This window comes from Poromitra crassiceps (assembly GCF_964638095.1).
Source record: "Poromitra crassiceps genome assembly, chromosome: 10".
NCBI classification, from domain to species: domain Eukaryota; kingdom Metazoa; phylum Chordata; class Actinopteri; order Beryciformes; family Melamphaidae; genus Poromitra; species Poromitra crassiceps.
In genome coordinates, this window is record NC_139631.1 from 183,936 (window position 1) to 197,420 (window position 13,485).

General features: G+C 41.8%; 1 long non-coding RNA gene across 4 annotated transcripts; it reads right to left on the minus strand.

The window, feature by feature from the left end:
* Positions 1–4,026: 4,026 nt before the first annotated feature.
* LOC310783455 lies at positions 4,027–12,666 on the minus strand. 4 transcript variants are annotated; one of them, XR_014553085.1, is made up of 6 exons: positions 12,176–12,666; positions 10,575–10,739; positions 7,720–7,892; positions 4,878–5,076; positions 4,567–4,767; positions 4,027–4,145 (listed from the first exon to the last, which is right to left on the minus strand). It is a non-coding gene; the product is annotated as an uncharacterized lncRNA (long non-coding RNA). The 4 variants fall into 4 exon arrangements; XR_014553086.1 differs by having other exon boundaries at positions 7,720–7,904; XR_014553087.1 differs by lacking the exons at positions 10,575–10,739; positions 12,176–12,666 and adding an exon at positions 9,609–9,720 and having other exon boundaries at positions 7,720–7,904.
* Between the last annotated feature and the right edge of the window lie 819 nt (positions 12,667–13,485).

Consider the following 13,485-nt stretch of genomic DNA (forward strand, 5'->3'; position numbering starts at 1 on the left):
CTAACAACACATAAACACATCCACACTGGAGCTAAACCCTACAGCTGTGACCAATGTGGGAGCAGGTTCAGTCAGTTAGATAACCTAACAACACATAAACTCATCCACACTGGAGTTAAACCCTACAGCTGTGACCAATGTGGGAGCAGGTTCAGTCGGTTAGATAACCTAACAACACATAAACACATCCACACTGGAGTTAAACCCTACTACTGTGTCCGCTGTAAGAAAGTGTTCAGACACTCAAATACTGTGAAGAAACACCGCTGCATCTAACCTGCTGAAGAGCGCCTCCACTGTCCACAGCAGGAACAAGCTTCTCTCTGTCCTATACGAGGGAGCAGGATGTTGGTAAACAAAACACAAAGGGTCCAATCCGGCCCACAGGATGACTTTGCAAAGTGTCACATTTACTCTGACATGTCAATTTTTCAAGCCTGAGATTTAACACCTAATATTGAGGCACTTGTGAAGGTTAAGAGGCAGCAGGTTTCAGGAGCAAGTTACAATACCAAGTGGCCTCTTCATGTTATTCATGACTAAATAAATGGTGAACTATTTTCCATACCTTTGAATATAGAGAAGAAGTGCACAGTTGCCGTTAATCGCAAAGCATAAGTTAGAGACATTAGATAGGATATGATAGGCTTATGGTAGCTGAGATAACTATGTGAAAACGTGCTCTTAAAATGTACCTGCTGTAGGCCTAATCTTTACACTCAAAGACTCAGAGGTGTTGTTATTTAGAGGTTATTATGCAGTGATTTTCTTTGTCTGGTCCACTTGAGACCACATTGGATCCCATGTGTACTAAAATGAGTTTGACCCTCCTGCAAAGGGTTTTTGTTTGGGACAGCAGAGCCGTATGTCAGGACAAGTACAAGATATTTATAATTCTTTGTATATTTCAGCTCCTTATCCCAACATTGAAATAGAAAAACACTTGTATGCTTGTTTGTGTTTTTAACATGCATCATTTCCATTTTCTCCATTTCCTGCAACAATTATCTGCACGTTAACTTCTTTTGTAAATCAACTTGTGTTTCTGCCGTCATAATAATGTCATCAGCATAAAGAAGAATGCTAATGTCTTCCTCTCCACAATGTGTGTAAAAAAGAAAAGGGCTATTGGAATGGGAATGTGAACTGAAATGGGGGTTGAATTTAAAGGAATGGGAAAAGAGGAAGGAATGAAAAGAAATGCAAATGGTGGTGGTGGAACGGAAATTAAGAAGTGGTGAAATAATAAGAGACTATTTGGATGGTGATGGAAAAATGTTGTGTTGGGTGTGTTTTGGTACAGGGGGATATGTGTGGGTTGTGGGTGTCGCGTGAGAGCGACAATTAAAGTTGAGTGGGGGATATGTAGCGAATCTGGGTTTGACCTGTAATGTGGTGCTTCCGTGTTAGCTAGGAACTAATGTGTGTGGGTGTGTTCCTAGGGGGAAGGGGGTATATGGGACCAGCGGCCGCGTGGCGGAAGTCAGTCAGGCTATGTGAGCGAGCTGACCGGGTGGTTGCATGAAGAGCTAGCAGCGAAGCTAGCGGCTAGGAGCTGTTGTGAAGCCAAGAATAAAAGCCTGTACCAACTTCAAGTCTCCGGTTCCTTGTAACAAATACCCGATTCGTTACAATATCCATCATCTCCAGCAATCTATCTATGGATCCAACTGGATCTGATCCATTAGTAGTGATAAGTTAACCTACCTCTCCACTGACATGGCTACCAGCATGAGGTGTTGAGCAAAATGAATGAACTGTTGTAAATAAAATGGAAGAAAGTAAAAGGAAATATACAAGAAAGTACAGAAGAGGGTGCTGGTTTTCAAATGTTATATTTTGTTTATATGACTGCGAAGCCACATTAGTGATTGAGCAAACATGTACGGTAGGTGTTCTGATTAAAAGATCACTAGATAAAGCAGCCATTTTGATCAAATAGCGAAAGTGGCTGCTGGCTATCTTTAGACTGCACAAGCCACTGATGGATGATAAATGTAAATTCCTGCTCTGTCAAACATGGTATGAACAAGGTCCCTAGAGATTTGAAAAATTGTCACATAGTGTTTATGCAATTTATTCCGAATGAGATATATCAAAAATAAATCCAAGATCTCACCTCTGTGCAGAAATAGATTGCAACAAATAGCAAATGCACTCCCTGATATTGAGATCCTCTGTGAGAGCTTACCTCCAGCAAGCCAACCAGACATTGCAATAAAGCAGCTCGCACAGTTGACCATAATAAATCCAGTTCCTTGTTCCAGAATGGTTTTCTCCCTTTTGGAGTTACCTTATTTCTAGAGACCCCAGCAAATTTCCCTTTACAACCCTTGTCTAATTCCTTACATATCACATCACAAAATAATTTGAGTGTCATTATACATACTATCAATGGTACCATCACAGTTGCCTGGGAAAGCTCATTTTAGGGCAGATGTTTTTGCTTGAACCTGCTGGGAGAACCAGGCGTGCAAGGTTTACTATGTCAGGCAGTTCAGATCATGTCAGATAAGTTCTTGATCACAGAGAATTATACTAAATTGACTCACAATTACCTTTGCTTTATTTTATAAACTGTCTGGCACTCATTGTATTGCCCCATGTAATAAATCGCACCTGCCTGGTACTTGTAACACAGTGGTTCTCAAAGTGGGGTCCCAGGGACCCCAAGGGTAACCTGCATTGTGTTGACAGTCTAAACAATTTAATTGTAAGCAGCCCCAATGAAGGATTCATACTATTTTTGGCAATTATAGTGTCCCTTTTTTATTTTTGGGTTGGCCGGCCTACATGTCCCACACAAAACAACACAATAACTTGTCAGTTGTCAGTATTGGCTTTGATTTGCTGAAATATCAAACAGTAGCCCCCCCCCCCCCCCCCCCACGGGTTGGCCTACATGTCCCATCATGCAAAATAGCACACCACATTTTCACAAAGGTATAGCCTGTGTTTGGCTCTCTTGAAAATGCAAGATGTGTCCTGCCCCAGGGTTAATTTTAAACAGAGGTAGAGATGTTGCCATGAACTGGTTTATTTCAATTTTCTAATTTTTAAAATTAGGTTTTACAGTCACCAATTAATTACAATGGAATATTCAAATGAATTCTGCTGAGGAATAATTGAGTAATTGATGATTAAACTAAAAAAGTGTAATGATCCTTGCTTATAATTTCCACTGATAATCTGATTATCTGGAAGGAGAAGAAATCCCTTGTTATGCTACAGGAGGATAATTTTGAGAGGACAAACCATTAGCAGAATGCCATTAATCAGTATTTCTAAAACAGAGTATCCAGCCTGTACTGTAGGTGTTTCAGTGTGTCACACAATATTTCATATTACCTGCTTTCCTATTCCTATATACTGTATATGATGATCTGATTTAAATTTGTGTATCAACCATTTAGTAAAAAAAAAATCAAATTCAAGTGTTGAAGATTCAGACCACAGATAAAGCAATGGAATGCTCATAAATTTACTATGGAAAAATGAATGACAGGAAAAAAATGGTCAGAGAATCAGAAAGTGTATAAGAAAGTGTATAAGAAATTAGAATAAAAAAAGTAATACAAATTTGATTGATTGATTGATTGATGTCACGTCCCTGTTAAGCTCTATAAGGGATTTAAGCTAAACCTACAAAGGCTCTTTGGAAAGCACATACCCTGCACATTTAGGATACTGAAAATCTCACAACCACAGAATCCACAGCAATGTTGTATCTTGATTTTGCATTACATAATAATACAAGTGAAATGAGCTACAAGCTCCTCTATCAATCACCAACGAAAACAATGTGACGAGACTGATCGCCAATTTCTGACAAATCAACCCACATCACAGTTTAATGGCCCAGGCCCTCTAGTGGCCATTGAGGTTGCGGGATAGTTGAACCAGTAGTTCAGTGTGACTGATCTAGACAGTCCATTCTGACTAGATCCATATAACACATAATAATAGTGTTGTTGTTTTGACATGATACTGATGACAAACTGGATGATGACAGTGTAGGCTAGTTCACCTTGGCATCTCTGCTGGCTGACAGCGTGCAGAGCTTCATGACGGACCTCAGCGCGCTCATGGTTCCATCCTCTGTCATCTTCACTTTCACAGTGGAGACAAACTCACTGGGCCAGGGACTAACAGGCACAACAAGAACACGCCAACTTTCAATTGAAAGTTTAGAGTCAATTTCAACAGTAATTTAGGGCACAGGGGCAAATTTCAAAATGAACACTGGTTTATATTTTTATATGCTTTTGAACTAGTTTACCAGGCAAGATTTCCATTAACATATTATCTACACAAATGGCTAGGAGGGGTAGCTGCTAAAGGAGGGGATGATACATCTATACATCCACCTTTTCTGCATTTAGCTGATTCTGTTATCCAGAGAGACTTACAAAGTGTGCAATGGTAGAACACCTTTCAAAATCCTACATCACCAAAATAACAACCAACCAATAGTAAAGAATGCACGTGTCAGAACCATAGTGCCTATACAATATTCCTGTGAGCAGAGAACGATCATGTGAAAGGGAAGCCCCACCCTCCAAATACCTGTGAGCAGTGCAGCCCTGCTACAGTACAGACTACAGAGTCTATGCAGGGGAGGGGAACACCTATACATTTGGCTTTAGTGAAGAGCTGAGAGCAGCAGGCCTCCTCCTCAGTCAGAAGCCCAGTGGAGATGAAACCTGCTAGTACACTGGTCAGCAGACTGAAACAGCACACCAGGCACTCTGGAGGGGTGGACTGGGACTACACAGGGTGGAGCAGATTCAATCTCAGTTAGTCATCATGATAACTACACAGACACATAAGACACACACACACACACACACACACTTCAAAATCCAACCATCACTCACGTCAGGGGAATAGCAGTTGAGGAGATTATCTGCCACGCAAAGCAGCGACTGCTCCAACTTGCTTGGGAGGCCGGGGACGGCAGGGAGCTGGTGGTCAGCTGGTGCCGACCTCACCCTGCCGTCTTTCCCTCGGACCTCCAAAGGCAGCGCGTCAAAGCTGAACTTTACTTTAATGTATTGATATTTGGCAGACACCTTTCTGCAAAGCGACATACAACCAGGTTATAAAACAGTAGCTACAGCAATAAAAAAATAAAAAAACAAGGAACAAATGTATAAACAGCAAAGAATTAAAAACAGATGTACAGGCAATAGAAAAGTGAGGATAGAAGAATAGGAGGCAGCAAGATAAAAGAGAAAAGAAATAAAAGTGCATGTGAACCAAAGTGCATGGGAACTAGAGAGGTTGATACAGGGGGTGAACATGTAGTCTGAAAAGATGAGTTTTTAACTGAAATAAGGTTAATGATTCAAAAAGAACTAGACAAAATAGAACTAAACTGAAATCCTACACCTAGGCTAATCCCATGAATAACTTGGGGTCCTAGTTAAACAGGCCAGCAGTCCGGTCTCCCATCTAGGGTGAACATCTGAGTGAGCACCCACACAAGGTTGAGAGCTAGCTAAATACTCTAGCCCCTCCCCCAACACAGAGCAGACAATCAGCATCAATTAACTGGTCAAACAGATCAAGGGTTTCATTCAACACTCATTGGTACATTAGCATCACTGAATCACTGGATCCAATCCCATACTGCAATTTCCCGATCATCCTACTACACTCAATAGATGTATATGATTTATATTTCTATGTTTGAATCCTCTGCACTCATCACACCTGGCCCCAATGAGGAAATTCATCTTCCACAACACAAAGATAACAGAAAGCGCACAAACACAGCTCTCCAGGAATAGTAGCCTACTTTTATATCTGCCTACATCAATTGCCCGTGGTAATTGGGTAGGTAGCAGTTGTTAACTGATCTGAGCACATAGCACACATAGTGCATATTGGAAATAATAATAATAATAATAATGATTGGATTTATATAGCGCCTTTCCAAGGCTCAAAGCGCTTCACAGAATCATTATTCGTTCACACCATTCGTACAACGGCCCCTCCGAACCACCATCATTCATGTCTACATTCATACCAATCATACCATTCATACCAATCATACGAGGCAAGGAGGATTAAGTGTCTTGCCCAAGGACACAACGACAGCAGCTGGGAGGGAGCGGGGATCGAACCGCCAACCCTTGCGTCATTGGCCGACCCGCTCTACCTCCTGAGCTAAAGCCGTCCCACTGTACTGAAATGTAATGGCAGCCTGTTACACTCTGAGCTCTACTGTCAGGAGGTACATTTATTATCAGTGATGTTTCTGAAGATTCCAATATTTCTTCTTATACCTGCAAATGAGAATTTCTGAAATTTAGAACAAGAAGCGTTTTCATATCACATATAGACAAGACTTGTCAAATTGGCCTCTTCTTACTGGGTGGATTGTTTCAGTTCAAGAGAGATAAGTCTGTTGCAATAAACCCACAATTACTGATGCTGACAAAAGGAAACTCACACTGAAAACCTAATTGGATGATATCTACACAAGGAAGGCAATAGGGGGCTTGTTTATAGGGGTGCTCCAAAAAATTTGATTCTTGAAAGGATCCCGATTCTTAATGCCACGATTCCTGGATCGATTCCAAACTCCCAAGAATCGATTCTTCTTTGTATTGTTAAAAAAAAAAAAAAAGTACAGTGCACCTGAACGCAACATGCAAGATACCGGCTGAATAAGTGTCCAAATGTTCATGTCATTTGTGTACTGTACTGCCACGGTGCCACCACCTCTTGCACTTAAGAACTCTGGTTAATGTATTCCCCCCAAAATCTATAAATCCTTCTCAAAGTCTACAGATCCCCCCAGCCTATAAATCCATCTTATCTGAAGAACATAAGGGGGAAATTCCCCCTTGTTTGCAAAATGTATTTAGGCCCTGACTGTAATACTTCATTAGTTGAATTTGAAGTTCAGCATTAATACATTTGTCATTTTTTGTCTTAGATTTACCTTTGTGTGTTATTGCAATATAAAACTACATAATTGAGAATCGATTCTAGATTCTGGAATCGAGAATCGTTGGAATCGAGAATCGATTCTGGAATCGGATCGTGACCCCAGGAATCGGAATCGGATCGGATCGTGGCTTAGCCGGATCGGAGCACCCCTACTTGTTTAGATCTAAAGCAAAATGGATCGAGGAAGGAGAGATCAATTCATCTTATTTGTGTGGCCCGCGGTGGAATTGAAAAAAAAAAAAATATATATATATATATATATATATATATATGGTATATATATTTTTTTACAGTGCACCTGAACACAACATGCAAGATACCCGCTGAATAAGTGTCCAAATGTTCATGTCATTCTGGCCAATACTCCACTTCTGTTATAACATTTCAGTCTGGAATATGGAATATCTTTCAATAATCTTTATGACTAAAAGGCTAAAAGTAATCTCATGTGTAAGAAATGACTGTTCTACAGTCATTTCTTGTGGCCCTGGGTCCTAGAGTCTAGAGCACACATGAGCAAAATGCAGCCCCAGGGCCGGACTCAAAGAAAAACAAAACGACCCCCAAAAAATCAATAAAAGGCAGAATTATGTTAATAAATCTCATCTGCTACAGCCATTGGCTTTGTATCACTATTATATCGGGAGATTAACAAGAAATTATCAATCACAACGGGAGAGAGGGTTAAAAATAGGGAGACTCCCGCGAAAATCAGGAGTGTTGGCAGGTATAATCTCCAATGTGTGGCCCTTCGCTTACTTGATGTAAGTCAGTATGGCCCTCAGGGAAAAAATGTTGCCCACCCGACATGGTAGGCCCGGGTCACCAGGTCACCATTGGTGTTGACGTCCAGGAAGCAGCTGGCAGAGTTCACTATGTGGGCCGAAGGGGAGTCCTCTGCCTGGCCGGGACCAGCAAACTTCTCACAGAACCTGGAGGAAGACCTGGACATTTGAGTTCCATCAGATTGATTAGAAGGAGCAACCATCCACGGCACTCACTGGTTAAACTGCTCCTTTTCAGGTTAAAGCCACATAGAGGTTACTTTAACATGTAATCATTACTGGAGCATGTCTTTGATTTTAGTCTTACCCCAACCTGGCATGTCAGTGACTTAGTGCTGACACAATGAAGTCAATTAATTGATTTGACTAATTGATTAATCATTAAAGTCATTTTATCAAGTAAAAATACCAACCATTACTGGTTAGAGCATCACAAATGCTAATACAGAGTAGCGCAGGAATGAGTCCTAAGACCTGCCTAAGACCCAAAGTCGATGGGATTTTTGTGTGTGAATGTTGGTTAAATGCCTGAAATAAGGTCTGTCTGTGGTTAACAACAGTTTATGAAACGGCAAACTTTGTGTTCAGCAAGATCATCTTCACAAATCAGGACCACTTTCATGATTTTTGAAGCGTAAATGTGATTTTTTTTTATCACGATTTTCAGAAAAGGCTTAAAAAATCATAAAAGTGGTCCTCATTTGTGAAGATGATCTTGATGAACACAATGTTCAGCGTTTGGAAAGAAAGAAGGGAATGGATCAATGATCACAATCACTTATTTGCCAAATATACAAGTGGCCACTAAAACTTGACTAAATAAAAACAGGATGAGGTTGACTAAATATGATAAAAACTAACAGGGACATTTGTCTGAAGAAGGTCCTTGTTGACCGAAACGTCAAAAATAAATCGACTGGGAGCAAGTCAAGCAGTGTGCGGACTCTATTTCTTTTTATACATTTGTCACAGGAGACACGACTTAAGACTCAATAAAAAAAATTGACGACAAATTTAACACTACAGCACTGCAGCGCAGACACGGCCAATTGTGCCTGTATGGACGTCAGAGCAAGCCGGAGGTAACACGGAGGCTCCAACCTGCGACCCTCATGTTGATAGGCAGGGAATCTACCACTGCACTTCCCAGACGCCAAACCAAAGCACCTTTCTTTTTCTTTCTTTTTTGTCGTTCTTTATACAGGGGGAGTCTCACTGAGAGCAATGCTCTCTTTTTCAGGAGTGCCCTGTTCACATTCACACACACATTCATACCTGAAGCTGACCAGTACAACCACAGTCTGATCTGTTGGCCACTGAGCAGCTCCACTGGAGCAGTTGGGGGAGCCTTGCTCAAGGGCACCTCAGTGGTGGTAATGAGGGAGGGGCAAGCGCTGCCTTTTCACTTTCCCCACCCAGATTTATCCTGCCGGGGAGCGCAGCTCGGCGGAGGGGGCGTGCAGCTCCTTGAAAATGTGACTCTGCGGCGTCAACTCCTTGTTGTGAGGAATGAGGAAATGCCATTTCCTCATTCAACAGTGCTTGTCCCTCATCTAGCAAAGCCTTCTGCAGGCTCACCGGAATGACTTTTGAAATGGAGGGACAATAAAATGTCCTCCCACCGACATGATTGCAAGTTCTTGGTAAACGACACGATAACGTTTTGGACGTGTACCGCAGCCAACGCGCCGAGTTAACGTTCGAGTATGCACAGTCTCGCTGTCGCCGCCATTCGGCGACAGGGCGCCAAGTCGAGGTTGCGCAGAACCATGCCGGTACAAGACAAGACTCTTGCACATAAGTACAAGAGTATCAGAGTCTTGCTCATAATGTGGCAGAGCTTCTTCTCATCTTATGGCCCACCTTTCTCAGCACGGGTAACCAGATCCTCCATCAGTCTTTCGTGCAGCGGATTGGAGGAATTGAGGCAATTGAGGAAGGCTAGTACACATGTGCGGGGCAACTGATCGTCCCTGTTACCACTGGAAGATAAAGATATAGTTCAGCTGTGACAGCAGCACTGCAGGGGAGACCTCTAGTGGCAGTATAATGGAGAAGTATTACACATTACAACAAATAGAGAGGCCCAGAAATGAGTCCGGAAATCATCGATGCTAACACTTCCTGGTTCTTCACTGTTTTCGCCTATGGGATTTTTGAATGGGTTTTTGGCGCGATGCTTCTAATAAGGTCTCTGGGCAATGCAAGCTTAATCAAACGCGAACCAGTGTTCAGTAGGATAATCTTCACACATGAGGACCACTTTTATGAGTTTTTAAGCTTTTACGTGCCCGTTAAAAGGGCGGCTAGCTAGCAAACGGCTAAATGAGACTACACTGTTGAGTCGACGGCGATATTATACGTCAATAACGTCATCACTTCAAAGGACGAACACGGAAATTCTCTTTCCCTCACCTGGTTCAGCCCGGGGTAATCAGTGCACAGCAGCGCACACATCAACAACACTCCAGGTTGAGTGGTGACGTGACAGGGAAGCCTATGCGACACTGTGTGTAGTTCTGGATTAGTTTAGCATGAGCTTTTTACTTCTAGGGCTCGCATTTACACTTCAAAACTCATGAAAGTGGTCCTCATGTGTGAAGATTATCCGGCTGAACACTGGTTCGTCTGACCAAGCCAGAAGTACCGCTGCTGGGAATTGAACCCGGGTCTCCGTGGTGGTAGGTGAGTGCTTTTAACTCTACACTACCCAGACGTCCAATACAAACTTTGTGTTTATGGGACCCAGGACCCGCCATTTTGGTTTGGGTTCCCACCCCTCTATAATCTAAAGGGCAAAGCACCATACCCCTGCCTCTGTTCAATCACCTGTTTGAGGGTGGCAGTGAGCCTGTGAGTCTGTCAGCTGGAGCAGCTCATGGTGGAAGGCGGTGGAGACAAAACCTCTCAGCGCGGGCCAGATGTCATGGTGGCCAGATGTTGGTGGTGCTCTGCCCCTGCACCAGCTCCCAGTCTCTACACACAAGCAGCCAGCTGCAAACAAGATCACCAACACTCACTTCAGCAGATACTAACTCAGTTGTTATAAGAAATGTTTGCATACAATAACTAGCCAATGCTGAACAATTCTGTAACTGTTAGATCATTCCTATCACTTACATTTGAGGTTAAATTGATTGTGATCGTGCCACCACACCATTCAGATTTTGAATATGGCTGAACGATTTTGAAGAAATATCTAATTGTGATTATTGATATTGCAATTGCGATATGGTTAGCAATATCAGAGGGAATGATGATTTTTACATCATCATTTTTTTATTTTAATTTTGATTGATAAACATTAAAATTATTATGGCGTGATTTTTACGGGTATCAAACAAAGATGTTTTCTTATGTCTCTAGAATATGATGTTTGTAGGCCAGGACATCTCTGCAGCACGACAATATTTCATTTAAAATGGTATTTTAATACACATTTCTCCTTTGACAAATATTGCGCCTCCTGTGATTTGAAAATTGCAGTTGGCCATATTGTGATTTCGATAAAATTTCAATTAATTGTTCAGCCCTATCCAGGCCCATATGTGTCCTCGAAGATGCTGTCTGATGCCTCTGTGGCAACACTGACTGTCGGCCAGTAGGCTACCTCATACAACGCCACATACAAAAAAAATCTAAAGTATCCCTTTAACACCTCTCTCTCTCTCTCTCTCTCTCTCTCTCTCTCTCTCTCTCTCTCTCTCTCTCTCTCTCTCTCTCTCGAGCTGATTAACGTGCCTTTATACTGTGGGAGTGAGTTTAACCAACCTACTCGCTACCACTCGGGACTCACGAGGAATCAGCGCTGATTCACTTCGGTTACACCTATAATGGTTTATCAGCTAATGGCTTTTATATCGCTTTTATATGTCCAGGCCCTATTCACAAGCTTCTAGTTTCTGTACTTTAGTAGTCTAGGTCGTGTAGTTTTCATGTGGTAGTCTAGCAGCCCTGCTCCACTACAGCCATCAGGCATTGAAGGAATGATTCCTTTACCAGCATTGAAAGATTGTGTTGTGTCCATTGGCTGCATCCAAGCTATAAAAAAATCACCCAGGTTCAATTCTCGATGGCTGACTCATGGATTCTCCCTCATTCAAGTCAAGTTGAATTGATTGTTTTCTGGTGTATCCATTCAAAAGTCAGTGTGCTCTGTGGAGCATGCACCATTGAAGTCAAAACCATGTGATGCTGGTCATGGAGCTCTAATGTAAACCAGGTATAATATAACCTGTGTATGTACATAGTTACATCATGTAACCTGTGTATGTACATAGTTGCATCATGTAACCTGTGTATGTACATATTTACATCATGTAACCTGTATATGTACATAGTTACATCATGTAACCTGTGTATGTATGTACGTAGCCTATTTACATCATGTAACCTGTGTATGTACATATTTGTGCCTGGGTGTGTCTTACTGGAGGTATCTGGATGTCCTCCAGCTGGCCCAGAGGAGTCTACATCTCTCTCTCACACACACACACACACACACACACACACACACACACACACACACACACACACACACACACACACACACACACACACGAGTCATTAGGAAACAAAAAATAACTTTTTTAACGCTAGCTAACGTTAGCAGTGCAAGTCTTGCCGATATGCTAACTGACCTAAACTCCTTGTTAATGTTTGTTTTATTCACAGGCAGCATTGTGTAACTTCCATAAGAAATGTGCTGAACAAATACAGCTGGTTTATTAACATTATTAACTTAATATAACGTTAGCTAGCAGCGTTAGCCGACTAGTTAACGTTACTTAGCATACAAGCACGAGCAAGCTGTTACGTTAGCTAACGTTAGTTGATGCCCACTGAATGAAAGGTTATGTTTTTTGCTACAGTAATACAGTGGAAATGAATAACTTCACTCCAAAGTTAAAGTACCGTACAAAGTTGTTGACACAGACCTTGTCGTCTGATGATTTCTTGCTGGTGTTGTTGTTATATTTCCCATTCTTCTTCTTGTGTGTTTGCGGTAAATTCGTCCCACAGGTTTAACGTTACTGCCCTCCAGTGGTTACACCCGTGAACACCTTGGGCATCTTGCTGTATGTGTATGGATAGGAATTATGCTGTTATAATATCTCAAAAACTATAGCCTACAACACATCGCTTATATTTTTGACTTACCGACAATGAAAGCGATTACATTTCCTGTTGGGTAGTTGACAGCCCAGATTAGACATTCATCTCTGCTGTGCCAATAATGAAGTTTCCTCCAATCCACAGCTGAGGTATAAACACACACACACGCATATACAAAAAGTAACCTATTTTGTAGACATATATCTAGGCCATTTAATAATCTGAGTTATTTCGGTTTTGTAGCCACAGGAATAGTAACCACAACCAGGACTTGGAAGTGCCAATGCTGACTCAGCCAAACTGCCGTGTGCACCACAATTATGACTCAAGTGTTTCTGCTGAAAGTCAGATTGACTCATTGTCATCGCAAGGCTGGCAAATATGAGCCTTCAAATACAAGTTGCATGTAGCAATTGTAGCTTCGCCTCTGGATCCACTTTTGTAGTCAAAATCCATGTGGTCAGAATCAGAAATCACAATTAAAAAAGAAATGAAACTCCAGCCTCGGGTTGAGTATCACTGACTGAAGGCAAATAAAGCTAAGCGCTCCTAGACATGTATGTCCGTGATCATCAGTCTGGTCGCCAGAATAAAATGTGATCATTGTACATTGAACAAAACTTTA